General features: G+C 53.4%; 1 pseudogene; it reads right to left on the bottom strand.

Moving 5' to 3' along the window:
• Positions 1–9,617: 9,617 nt before the first annotated feature.
• LOC143952621 (5S ribosomal RNA) lies at positions 9,618–9,736 on the bottom strand (annotated as a pseudogene).
• Positions 9,737–12,057: the final 2,321 nt, after the last annotated feature.

Below are 12,057 nucleotides of genomic sequence, written 5' to 3'. Positions count from 1 at the left end.
TGCACCAGCCATGATGGAAAAGGAGAGAGAGGCTGGCAAAAAGAAATAGGGGTACTAAGCAACAGAGAGAGAAGAAGAACGAGAGCAGAGGTGAGAAGTATAGGAGATAAGAGGGATAAGAAGAAAGAAAGAGAGTTTAGCAAAGGATAAAAAGTAAAGAGAAAGGGGGGAGGAGAGTGTGGGGGAGGAGGGGTAGGGAAAGGCAGGGGGTATAGTCACCGTGCGTGGTCTCTGCTTCTTTTTCACAGCTGGATCTCCCGGGAGTTCCATGGACTCCAGACCACATCGTGGGCCTCGAGCCTGTCCTGTATCCTGGCGGTCATCCTCTCCATCAACTCCACATCCTGAACTCTAGCATGGAGTGCTCCCAGAGCGGGGGGCAGCACCTTTTTCCAGTGTAGGGCTATTAGACATCTCGCCGCAGTCAGGGTATGCCGTGATAATTTCTTGCGGGACTTCGTCAATGTAGGGAGAGGGATGCCCAACAAGAAGGTCTTAGGATCCAGGTCCACCCGCCGATCCAAGAGATCAGCCAAGAGGCGCCGGACCCCTTCCCAGAAGGGGACCACTAGGGGACACTGCCAGAAAATGTGGAACAGCGTGCCTTTGTGGGTCAAGCACCGCCAGCATCTGTCAGAGGTGGTAGGGTAAATGGCGTGAAGGACGTCCGGGGTCATGTACCAGAAAAATAACATTTTGTACGCGTTCTCCCTATAGAGCGTGCATAGAGAGCTTTTCGAGGCCTGGGACCATATCGTCTGCCATTGCCCATCCGTGATCTCCTCCCCCAGCTGTTCCTCCCACTTGAGCATGTAGGCATGTTTACCTACCGGAGCTAGCGGGGGTGCATTAAGGATTTTATATATAGCCGACATCAATCCCCTTTGGGCCGTGCCCTCAAGGATTATGGTCTCAAAAGCGGAGGGAGGGGAGAAGCGCAAATCAGAGGATATGGTCTGGGCAAAGTGTCGTATCTGCAGATAGCTGTAGAAGCTCTGTCTCGGGAGGTCAAATTTGGACTGAAGGTCTGCATAAGACAACATTCTCCGCGATCTGGGGTCCACTAAGGTCCCCAGGTGTGGGACATCGCATACGTCAGGCTGTCTGGCATCTTAGGGTGGTACAGGAAGGACGTCAGGAGCGATTTATCCGAAGCCAGGACATATATCTTAGAAAGCTTGCGCCATAGGCCCTGTAGGTAGGACATAGATCCTAGCAGTTGGGTCCGGGGGGTTAGTGCTGGGGCGCTCCATAGCATACTATTAGGGTGCACTGGAGCCAACCAGAGCTTCTCAATTTCCGTCCATCTGTTGTACGACCTCTGGGTGAACCAGGAGGTCACTGCCCGGAGCTGAGCCGCTTGGAAATACTTTACCAGGTCCGGAAACGCCAGTCCCCCGGCTGAGCGAGAGGTTGTCATTACCGAGCGGGGGATTCTATGACGTTTGTAGTTCCATGTAAAATCTAGCAGGTCCGCCTGTAATTTTCTCAGGTGGTGATATGGTACTGGGATAGGAAGGGTCTGGAAAAGGTAGAGGAGTTTCGGGAGAATCGTCATTTTCACCGAAGCTATCCTACCAAAGAGGGAGATCTGGTGCTTCCGCCATTGGGAAAGTAATTGCCTAATGACGCCATATAGGGGCGGGAAGTTTGCCTGATACAGAGAGTCGAAGGTCGGGGTGATATGAATCCCCAAGTATTTCAGGGAATCAGTTTTCCAGTGGTATGGAAAAGTGGCTCGGAGATGTTCGACCTCCGGGGACGGCATGTTTACCAGGAGGGCTTCTGATTTGGAAGCATTAATTTTATAGCCCGATAGGGCGCTGTAGCGGTCCAACTCCTTATGTAAGTTAGGCAGGGATATCCTGGGCTGGGTCAGGGTGAGGATGACATCATCCGCAAACAACGACACCTTAAATTCCCTGCCCCGAACCGGGACGCCCCTGATATTCGGGTTCCGCCGGATGGACGCCGCCAGGGGTTCCACGCAGATAGCAAATAATAAAGGCGACAGGGGACAGCCCTGGCGCGTGCCATTGGAGACCGAAAACGCCGAGGAGGTAGCGAAGGGGGTCTTAACCTGGGAGGACGGGTTGGAATAAAGGTGGCGTATTGCCCGCAGGAACGGTCCCTTCATCCCCATGTGCTGCAACGTGGCGAACAGGAAGGGCCACCCCAGTCTATCAAATGCCTTTTCCGCATCCAAACTCAGAAGCAAAGACGGGATGCCCCCCCTATTCGCCACGTCGACTAAATCTATGACCTTTCTAGTGTTGTCGCCGGCTTGGCGAAGAGGGACAAATCCCACCTGATCTTTATGGATGAGGGAGGGTAGGACCCTATTGAGCCGGAGGGAAAGGAGTTTCGTAAAGATCTTCAGATCTGCATTCAGGAGTGCAATGGGCCTATAATTGGCACAGAGAATGGGGTCCTTATCGGGCTTCGGTATCAGGGTGAGGAAGGAGCGTTGCATATCGGAAGGGACCGAGGTATGTAACAGAAACGCATTGAACAATCTGCCCAAGTAAGGGAGCAGAAGGGGCAGAAACGTTTTATAGTATTCGTAGGGTAAACCGTCCGGACCCGGGGATTTATGAGCCGGTAGTGACTTGACGGTCAGTTCTATTTCCTCCTCCGTAATGAGCATATTCAGAGAGGCCATATCCAGATCTCGAATGCGGGGGATCCCACTGTCTGTCAAATATTGGTGCATACGCTGGGAAAGCTCCGCCGAAAGGGGAGCACTGGGTATGTCGTCGCTGTTGTACAGCTCCTCATAAAATTTCGCAAATGTGTCTGCTATCTCCTTAGGGTGAGAAACTACTGTGTTGTTTTTAGTTTTAATCTGATGTGGGGTAGAGAGGAGGGTTTTATCTTTAAGTTTCCTCGCCAAGAGTGAGTGCGCCTTGTTGCCCCTGTCGTAGTACGTCTGCCTAACCCGCAGCATAGTCTTTTCTACCCGGCGGAGCGCCAGATCCTTAAGCACCGTGCGAAGCTTAGTGATCTTCCGGAGGAGTCGCAGTGACGGAGAAGCCTGCATATCCCTTTCCAGCTGCCCCAGCTCCTTTTCCGTTCGCAATCTAGCGGCCTCTGCGTCCTTCTTTAAGGCAGAAGACAGAGCCATGCACTTTCCACGGATGACCGCCTTGTGGGCCTCCCACAAAGTGGGGAGAGCAATGTCCGGGGTCGCATTTTCAGCAAAGTAGAGTTTCAAGGTTGAGACCAGTTCCGCCTGTGATGGGGAATGTTGCAGGAGAGAGGTGTTGAGTTTCCAATTGTAGGGTCTACTTACTGGAGCCGCTAGATCCAGTGTTAATAGGATCGGCGCGTGGTCCGACCATGAAATTGGTAGGATATGGGCCCGTCGGGCCACTCTCAGCGTGGAATTGTTGGTAAAAAAGTAGTCTATGCGGGAGTGCAGCTGGTGCGGGGCCGAGTAGAACGTATACTGCCGGTCCGCCGGGTGAAGGGCCCGCCAGACGTCAAAAAGAGCGTGTCTGCGGGTCAGCTGGCGAAACAGTTTCGAATCCCTAAGTACTTTAGCGGAGGGGGGCCGGGTCGACGTCGCCAAACGGTCCGCAATAGCGGAGTGAGCCATGTTAAAGTCACCCCCCACCACTAAGTAACCATGATCTGTCTTGAACAAGCGGGACAGGAGTCTGGAGAGAAAGCTATGTTGACGGACATTTGGGGCGTACAGGGTACATAGGGTAATTGGCTGGGATCCCCACTTGCCCTTAAGTATCAAGAAGCCTCCCCCGGGATCCCCATAGTGATCAAGGTAGGTGAAAGGGGCTCCATGACGTATCAGGATGGCCACGCCGGCCTTCCTGTGAGGTCCCGAGGATAGGTAAGCTAAAGGAAAGTATCGAGAGGCGAAAGCGAAGGACCCCCCCTTATCAAAGTGCGTCTCCTGGACAAGGACGATATCCGCTCCCGACTGCCTGAATTCCCTAAGTGCCAGATGCCGTTTCCCGTTAGAATTCAGTCCATGGACATTTAGGGATAAAATCTTAGCCATCAGTCATGTCAGGGGGATGAGAACGTAAGCTGGGTCTTACCCATAATCTACCATGCAGGACGACCGCCAGGAGCCAGGAGGTAGCTTGTTCCGGAGAAAGGGCTCTAAGAGGAGTTCCACGATGCCCACCAACCACGACACGGTGAGAGTACAGGGAGGGGAGAGGGAGAGGAAAAAGCAGAGAAGGGGAGAGAAAGAAGAGGTTAGTATCGCAAACATAGGTGCACACATTAAATAAACAACTATTGTACATTACAAAATTGAACCATAGGAGACCATGAACAGGCAGATCGCTCAGGTCTGATCGGATTCCCAGGGGGCCACCAGAACCCGAACCCGAGGGCCGGGCCTGGCGGCCGCATGGGAGTCCAGCCCCCCCGTCAATCGGCGTAGGTAAAGCCGGGGGCAAGAGGTGGGGGGGAGCTGAGGGAACGCCCCTGCGACGGCAGCCGCCAGACAGTTCCCAAGATCCCGGATGCAACACCAATGCATCCGGGTAGAAGGGGGGTGACACAGAGACAGTGACAAACCCATGGTCTCAGTCTCACATTTACATCAGCCTTAAGAAAAACATAATTCAACATCAGCACGAAGGCACTTGGTAGGAGGAGAAAAAATAAGTAAAAAACGGGAGCTCTTGAGGCAGAAAAAGAGGGCAAGTTCGGAGAGTCCGGACATCAGTCCACCGGCCAACCAACAAACAAAACGGGCCGCGATCCCTTACGCCCCGCGGGCCTACGGGATCAAAAAAGGAGAAAAAGATACACAAAAATTGCCGCCATGCAGAACTTCAGCCCTTTCCTTGGCGGGCCGTCTTCTTAGGGGCCTCCCGGTTGCGAGGGCGTTGGCGGGAGGGGACCTTCTGCCACAGGGTTGGGGTGGGGGGCTGCGCAGCCACAAGATCCCAGTCAGGCAGCTGGGGAGGTTGAAGCCCCAGGTCCTCACAAAAGGTTCGTAGATCTTCCAGGTACCGCAAGGTTGCCGTCTTGCCTTGATGTTTAGCTGTAAGAGCGAACGGATATCCCCAGCGGTATGGAATATGAGCATCCTGCAATGTACGAAGCAATGGTTGAAGAAGTCTACGCTTCTGCAGTGTGAGCCAAGATAGGTCTGGGAAGAGCTGCACTTGGATGTCACGAAAGGTCACCACCCGGGCCAGGCGGGCTTGTCTCATTATGTCCTCTTTTATGTGGAACGAAGTGATTCTACAGATGACATCCCTGGGGGTAGAAGTCGCGCCTTTGGAGCGCAAGGCCCTGTGAGCTCTGTCCATTTCAATAAACTTGGAGGGGGGTTCCCCCAGAAGGTTGTTAAATATTTCTTGCAGGATAATTTGGAGATCTTCCGGCCCATCCGCTTCTGGAATCCCCCGCACTCTTATGTTATGCCGACGCCCCCTGTTATCCAGGTCCTCCACATGACGCTGCATGTCTCTCAGGAGCATACGATGGTCGGCACCTTGTGCTTGGGTCCTGTGGATCGCCACTTTAGTCTCCTGTATCTCCTCCTCGGCCATCTCCACCCGATCCGCTAAGTGCTTGAGACCGGAGTGCAACATTTGTATTTCTGAGCGACAGGTTGATTTAACATCCTCTATCAATTGCCTAAAGTCCTCCTTAGTGGGGATTGCTTGTAGGTATTGCTGCCATTGCGGGAGCAGGGGCGGGGGGGGCCCCCCGGGGTCGCCCCCAGTCGGATACAGAAGGGACGGCAGTGGAGGTCCGTGGGGCCCATCGTCTGTCTCCCGTGAGTCTGGGGGGGGCCCGGTATGGGAATCCCACACCCCGTGCCGAGGAGGTGGTTGCGCCAGGGGAGTCATGCGGGTCCGTCCCACTTCTCGAAACGGGTCTAAGCCCGATCTATGCGCAACAGGGGCCGGGGAGCCACTCCGATGTCGCTGCGGGTTAGGGGCCCACGAGGAGGACTGTCTCTGGGGCTTGGGTGATGGGGACCGGACTCCTTGGTCCATTCGGGGCTCCTCCACACCCCCTTGTCCCCGCTGAGGCCAGGGTAGCGGGTTTCCCGGGGGGGGAGGGCTGGAAAGTCAGTGTCCTCCATGGAAGGAGGGGACCCCAGGGAACTAGTGGGGAGGAGGGGGTCCGATGCCGCCCGCAGCAGCCTAGGGAGGGCCCCCGTGCATTGTGTGTCCGTTGGGGGGGAGGGGATCCGCGCCCCAAGTACCCTGGGTACTGACCCGGCATGGTGCGGCCACTTGCCTCCCCCCAGGCCTCCCCACTGACCTGCTCCCAGTCGGGCGTCTTGTGCGGAGGGGATCTCTGGCCCCACTGCAGTGGGCTCAGGTCCCTCATGGCCGCGTATTGCTCAGAGTGCCGTGGGGGGTTGGGTGCGCCAGCGTCCGGAGAGAGGGGCCTCATTGTAGGCCTCGGGCCTGATCTGGTGGCCTGGTGTGCGGGCGGGGGCTGCCTAGCACTCACCGCTGCGGGAATCCGGTCGGCTGCCCTGGATGGAGGAGGCGTCCCGTCCGCCGCGGTGCCCGACCGGCAGCCGCCCCTCTCACTCGAGGCCGGGGATGAGGCCTGTAACGGCGCCTCCAGCGCGGCCGGCGCCATCTTGGGAGGCCCGCCGGCCGGAGCGTCCGATGGAGAAAAATAGGTCCGGAGGTCAGCTGCGGGCCCCGGAGGAACGGCAGAGGGTCCCCTAGTAGCCGTGGAGTGGGTGGCCCTCGATCTCCCCATCGGATGGGTGCAGATTGTCTCCCTACGTGCTGCTGTGGCTGGGCTGAGGAGAGAGCTGCCTCAGTGAGCGTCCATACAGGTCCGCTTCCGGTCATGCCCCCCTGTATCCTGATTCTTGATATTGGTTTGCGATGGAAGCTTTATGTACTAAGGTCAGGATCTTCCCTATCTGTTGTGGGGTAAATGTGATGCCTAAGTCCCTCTCCCATTTGTGGATAAATGGTGGGGGTCGACTCCTCCTCCTGACTACTCAATAGGTTGTACAGGAGGGAGAGGGTGTGTCGCACAGGTTCCCTTTTGTGACAGATGGATTCATAGGGTGTCAGGTCTCTAGGAGTGTAGGGGGCCCTTTGTATGGCCAGAAGAAAGTGACGAAGTTGATAAGCACTAAACAAGTCAAGCAGAGGGTCAGAAAGCTCGGCGACAGTTTGCGTGGTCGGGAGCCCTCCTGAGGGCCACACCTCTCCCAGACGCTGTTTCCCCACCACTGTCAACTGTCGCAGTTTCTTGTTGGTAAATCCCGGTGGGAAGTCTGGATTAGCTATAACTGGAGTCATTGGTGATGGCAGGGGAGCAATGTGTGTGCAGCGGAACAACCTCCGCACAACAGCCAACGTAGCTCCCACTACGGGGTGACCTCTGAGATCTTTTGGTAGGGAGGACAGGAGCCACGGGGAGGTCAATAGGGGAATGGATCCATCCTCAATCCCCATCTCCACCCACTGCTTGTGTGGGGCATTACAATGCCAATCAACGACTCTCGCTAGCAGAGTCACTCTGTAGTATTGTCTGAGATCTGGGAGACCCAGACCCCCCTTGTCCTTTGGTCTGGCAAGCAATTGCAAATGGGATCTGGGCGGTTGTCTGAAAAAAATTGGGGGTAACCGGATCGGTAATGTCTGGAACATGTATAAGATCCGCGGGAGGGCCGTCATTTTGAATGCATTACAGCGCCCGAACCAGGTCAGTGTTAAAGCATGCCAGTTTCCCAAATCAGATTTCAGTCTATCCAGGAGAGGGACAAAATTAAGCGGGTACAATTGCGCTAAATCCGCTGCGATGTCAACGCCCAGGTAACGTATAGATTTTTCAGCCCAGTAGAATGGAAAAGCGGAGCGGAGCCTCTTGGCCTCACCATCCGGGACCGATATATTTAATACAGCCGACTTGGCGCAATTGATTTTATAGTTTGATAGGCTGCCATATCGCTGTAGAGACGCAAGTATATTGGGAAGCAAAATGTGTGGATTGGAGAAGGAAAAAATTAGATCGTCAGCGTACGCCGCAATTTTGTGATGTGCCGAGGGTTTGGCTATGCCAGTAATATTCGGGTCATTCCGAACGTGACACATAAGTGGTTCCAGTGTCAGATTAAAAATTAGGGGAGACAGAGGGCACCCCTGCCTCGTCCCATTAGTGATGGGGAAAGAGTCCGCGCATCACTCGTTCACCCGTACCGCTGCCGACGGCGTGGAGTAAAGCATGGTCTAGTTATTAAAAGATGGGACCCACTAGCTCTGTCATGGTTCGGACGCTGTAACGTGTTGAAGATGAACGCGATGCCACGACTTCTGTATCTACTACAAGCCTTACCTATCAAAATACCCCAGACTTTCTTTCATGCGGTTCGCTCAATCTTTATCAAGTTCCTCTGGCGCGGAAAACATATGCGTATTGGTAGGGCAATGCTATTGCGACCGAAATTGCGGGGAGGTATTGGCTTCCCGGACCCTGCTCTATATTACACAGCGACGCACATGACACCGGTGGTTGACTGGTGCCGGTGTTCTGCCATATACTGTCCGGCCATGATATAGTGTCCGCGCCGTACTGCGCATGCGCAGTACGGAGCAGACGAAGCTTCAGAAAATCTCCGAAGCTGAACGGCGCCTGCGCGGCGCCTGGACCCACGGGCTTGATTCCCATGGGGACCATACTGCTAGAGCAAGTACCTGTTGCATTGGATAGCTGGAGAGCTAGACAGCTAATCCATTTCCTCGGATCACTACCTAACCATTCGTTCTTCTCTAGACAATTCCACCCCTTCGAGGAACTTTGCCTGGATGATGGCCCAATTCGTGGTTCCCTCTCTAGGTCCTACCAAATCCTGACAGACGCACAATCCTCCACGGATCCACCCTTCCTAGCTAAATGGAAAAGGGACTTACAAACTACATTCTCCAAACCACAGAAGGACAGAATACTCTTTTTCGCCCATAAGTCGTCACTCTGCCGTAAATATCAGGAGATCTCATATAAGCTGATCACACGCTGGTATCGTACACCGGTGGTGTTGGCCAAAATATTCCCCGGTCAATCTGACCGCTGCTGTCGCTGTGGGCAACAGGCTGGCACCATTCTCCACATTTTCTGGGAATGCCCTAAATTACAAACATTCTGGCAGCCTGTCCTGAGACTCATCCACAAGTTCACAGACATTTCCTTAGCCAATGATCCCGCAGCAGTTCTTCTCAATCTAACTCCTATGTCGAGAAAGCGTTATCATAAGTCCTTACTTAAACATCTCCTCAATGCAGCTAGGGCCTGCATCCCAAGTCAGTGGAAAGAGCAATCTGCTCCAATGGTGACCCAGTGGTTCGCAAGGGTAAATGATATTGAACGAATGGAAGACCTGACTGCCACAATAAGGGATAAAATGGAGGAGCATGGGAACAGATGGTTCTACTGGACCCAGTTTAGCTTTTCGGAAGAATACCTCCGCGAGACACAGTAAGCTCATAATGATCGTTGGAGATCGCTGTTCCAAACGTTGGACAGCTGATGAGCTAGTGAGCCGATCTCTTTGGGCACTCTCAACCCTCTTGACAAATGCCAAGATGGTCACCTTGGGAAACAAGCAAAAAAAAAAAAACCGAATCAACGCCAACAACATAAAAAGAAGCCTACAATAACTGGTATTCCCAGGTGGTCTCCCATCCAGGTACTAACCAGGCCCGACTCTTTTTAGCCTCCAAGATCAGACGAGATTGGGTGCTTTCAGAGTGATGTGGCCATAGGCAATCTCTTCAGGCACTCTCAACCCTCTTGACAAACACCAAGATGGTCACTTTGGGAAACAAGCGAAAAAAAAACAGGTCAACGCCAACAACATAAAAAGAAGTCTATGACACCTGGTATTCCCAGGCGGTCTCCCATCCAGCTACTAACAAGGCCCGACTCTTCTTAGCCTCCAACATCAAACGAGATCGGGTGCTTTCAGGGTGATGTGCCCGTAGGCAATCTCTTCAGGCACTTTCAACCCTCTTGACAAACACCAAGATGGTCACCTTGGGAAACAAGCAAAAAAATAAAAAATAAGTCGGAAGCTAGAGACAATACGGCCCGAGTCCTCAATTAAATCCATGCGGCGCATGTACAGGGAAGGCCCTTGCTTATGTTGTCAACGGACGCGGAGAAGGTCTTTGACAGGGTGGCCTGGCACTTTATGCAGGCCACCCTGGAACATATAGGTCTTGGCCCCAACATGATGAGCTGGGTAATGTCGCTTTACTCCACGCCGTCGGCAGCGGTACGGGTGAACGAGTGGTGCTCGGACTCTTTCCCCATCACTAATGGGACGAGGCAGGGGTGCCCTCTGTCTCCCCTAATTTTTATTCTGACACTGGAACCACTTATGTGTCACGTTCGGAATGACGCCAATATTACTGGCATATCTAAACCCTCGGCACACCACAAAATTGCGGCGTACACTGATGATCTAATTTTTTCCGTCTCCAATCCACACATTTTGCTTCCCAATATACTTGCGTCTCTACAGTGATACGGCAGCCTATCAAACTATAAAATCAATTGCGCCAAGTCGGCTGTATTGACTATATCGGTCCCGGATGGTGAGGCCAAGAGGCTCCGCTCCGCTTTTCCTTTCTACTGGGCTGAAAAATCTATACGTTACCTGGGCGTTGACATCGCAGCGGATTTAGCGCAATTGTTCCCGCTTAATTTTGTCCCTCTGCTGGATAGACTGAAATCTGATTTGGGAAACTGGCATGCTTTAACACTGACCTGGTTCGGGCGCTGTAATGCATTCAAAATGACGGCCCTCCCGCGGATCTTATACATGTTCCAGACATTACCGATCCGGTTACCCCCAATTTTTTTCAGACAACTGCAGGTGCTGGTCCGGGACTTTATTTGGGCGCGCAAACCGCCCAGAGCCCGTTTGCAATTGCTTGCCAGACCAAAGGACAAGGGGGGTCTGGGTCTCCCAGATCTCAGACAATACTACAGAGTGACTCTGCTAGCGAGAGTCGTTGATTGGCATTGTAATGGCCCACACAAGCAGTGGGTGGAGATGGAGATTGAGGATGGATCCATTCCCCTATTGACCTCCCCGTGTAGCTCCTGTCCTCCCTACCAAAAGACCTCAGAGGTCACCCCGTAGTGGGAGCTACGTAGGCTGTTGTGCGGAGGTTGTTCCGCTGCACACACATTGCTCCCCTGCCATCACCAATGACTCCGGTTATAGGTAATCCAGACTTCCCACCGGGATTTACCAACAATAAACTGCGACAGTTGACAGTGGTGGGGAAACAGCGTCTGGGAGAGGTGTGGCCCTCGGGAGGGCTCCCGACCACGCAAACTGTCGCCAAGCTTTCTGACCCTCCGCTTGACTTGTTTAGTGCTTATCAACTTCGTCACTTTCTTCTGGCCATACAAAGGGCCCCCTACACTCCTAGAGACCTGACACCCTATGAATCCATCTGTCACAAAAGGGAACCTGGGCGACACACCCTCACCCTCCTGTACAACCTATTGAGTAGTCAGGAGGAGGAGTCGACCCCCACCATTTATCCACAAATGGGAGAGGGACTTAGGCATCACATTTACCCCACAACAGATAGGGAAGATCCTGACCTTAGTACATAAAGCAGACCAATATCAAGAATCAGAATACAAGATAGTCTCACGCTGGTATAGAGTCCGATACCTTCTGAATAAAATGGATAGATCGATCCCGGATGTTTGTTGGAGGTGAAATTCAGATACGGGGACCATGGGACACCTTTTCTCGGCATGCCCGGCCTTGAGGAACTTTTGGGTTCCCAGCAGCGTGCCTTCTACACTTGACCGAACAGCCTGTTCGAAAATACAAAAAAACCCTCACGATGCAACTCCTGAATGCCGCCCGGGCCTGCATTCCCACACTGTGGAGGCAGCCTCAGCCCCCATCCAAGGTGCTGTGGTATTCCAAAGTCAATCATATTCTCCGGATGGAAGAATTGACCGCCACCCTTCACAACACTGAAGAGGCATTTAGTGTTACATGGAGGTCTTGGAGGTATTTTACTGGTACTCGAGACTACATTCGGGAGGTGAGCA

The sequence above is a fragment of the Lithobates pipiens genome, unplaced genomic scaffold (assembly GCF_037356315.1).
Source record: "Lithobates pipiens isolate NorthernLeopardFrog02 unplaced genomic scaffold, aLitPip1_a1.2 Scaffold_10, whole genome shotgun sequence".
NCBI lineage: Eukaryota > Metazoa > Chordata > Amphibia > Anura > Ranidae > Lithobates > Lithobates pipiens.
The sequence above is the reverse complement of the archived record's forward strand: the minus strand, read 5'-3'. Positions and strand labels throughout refer to the sequence as shown.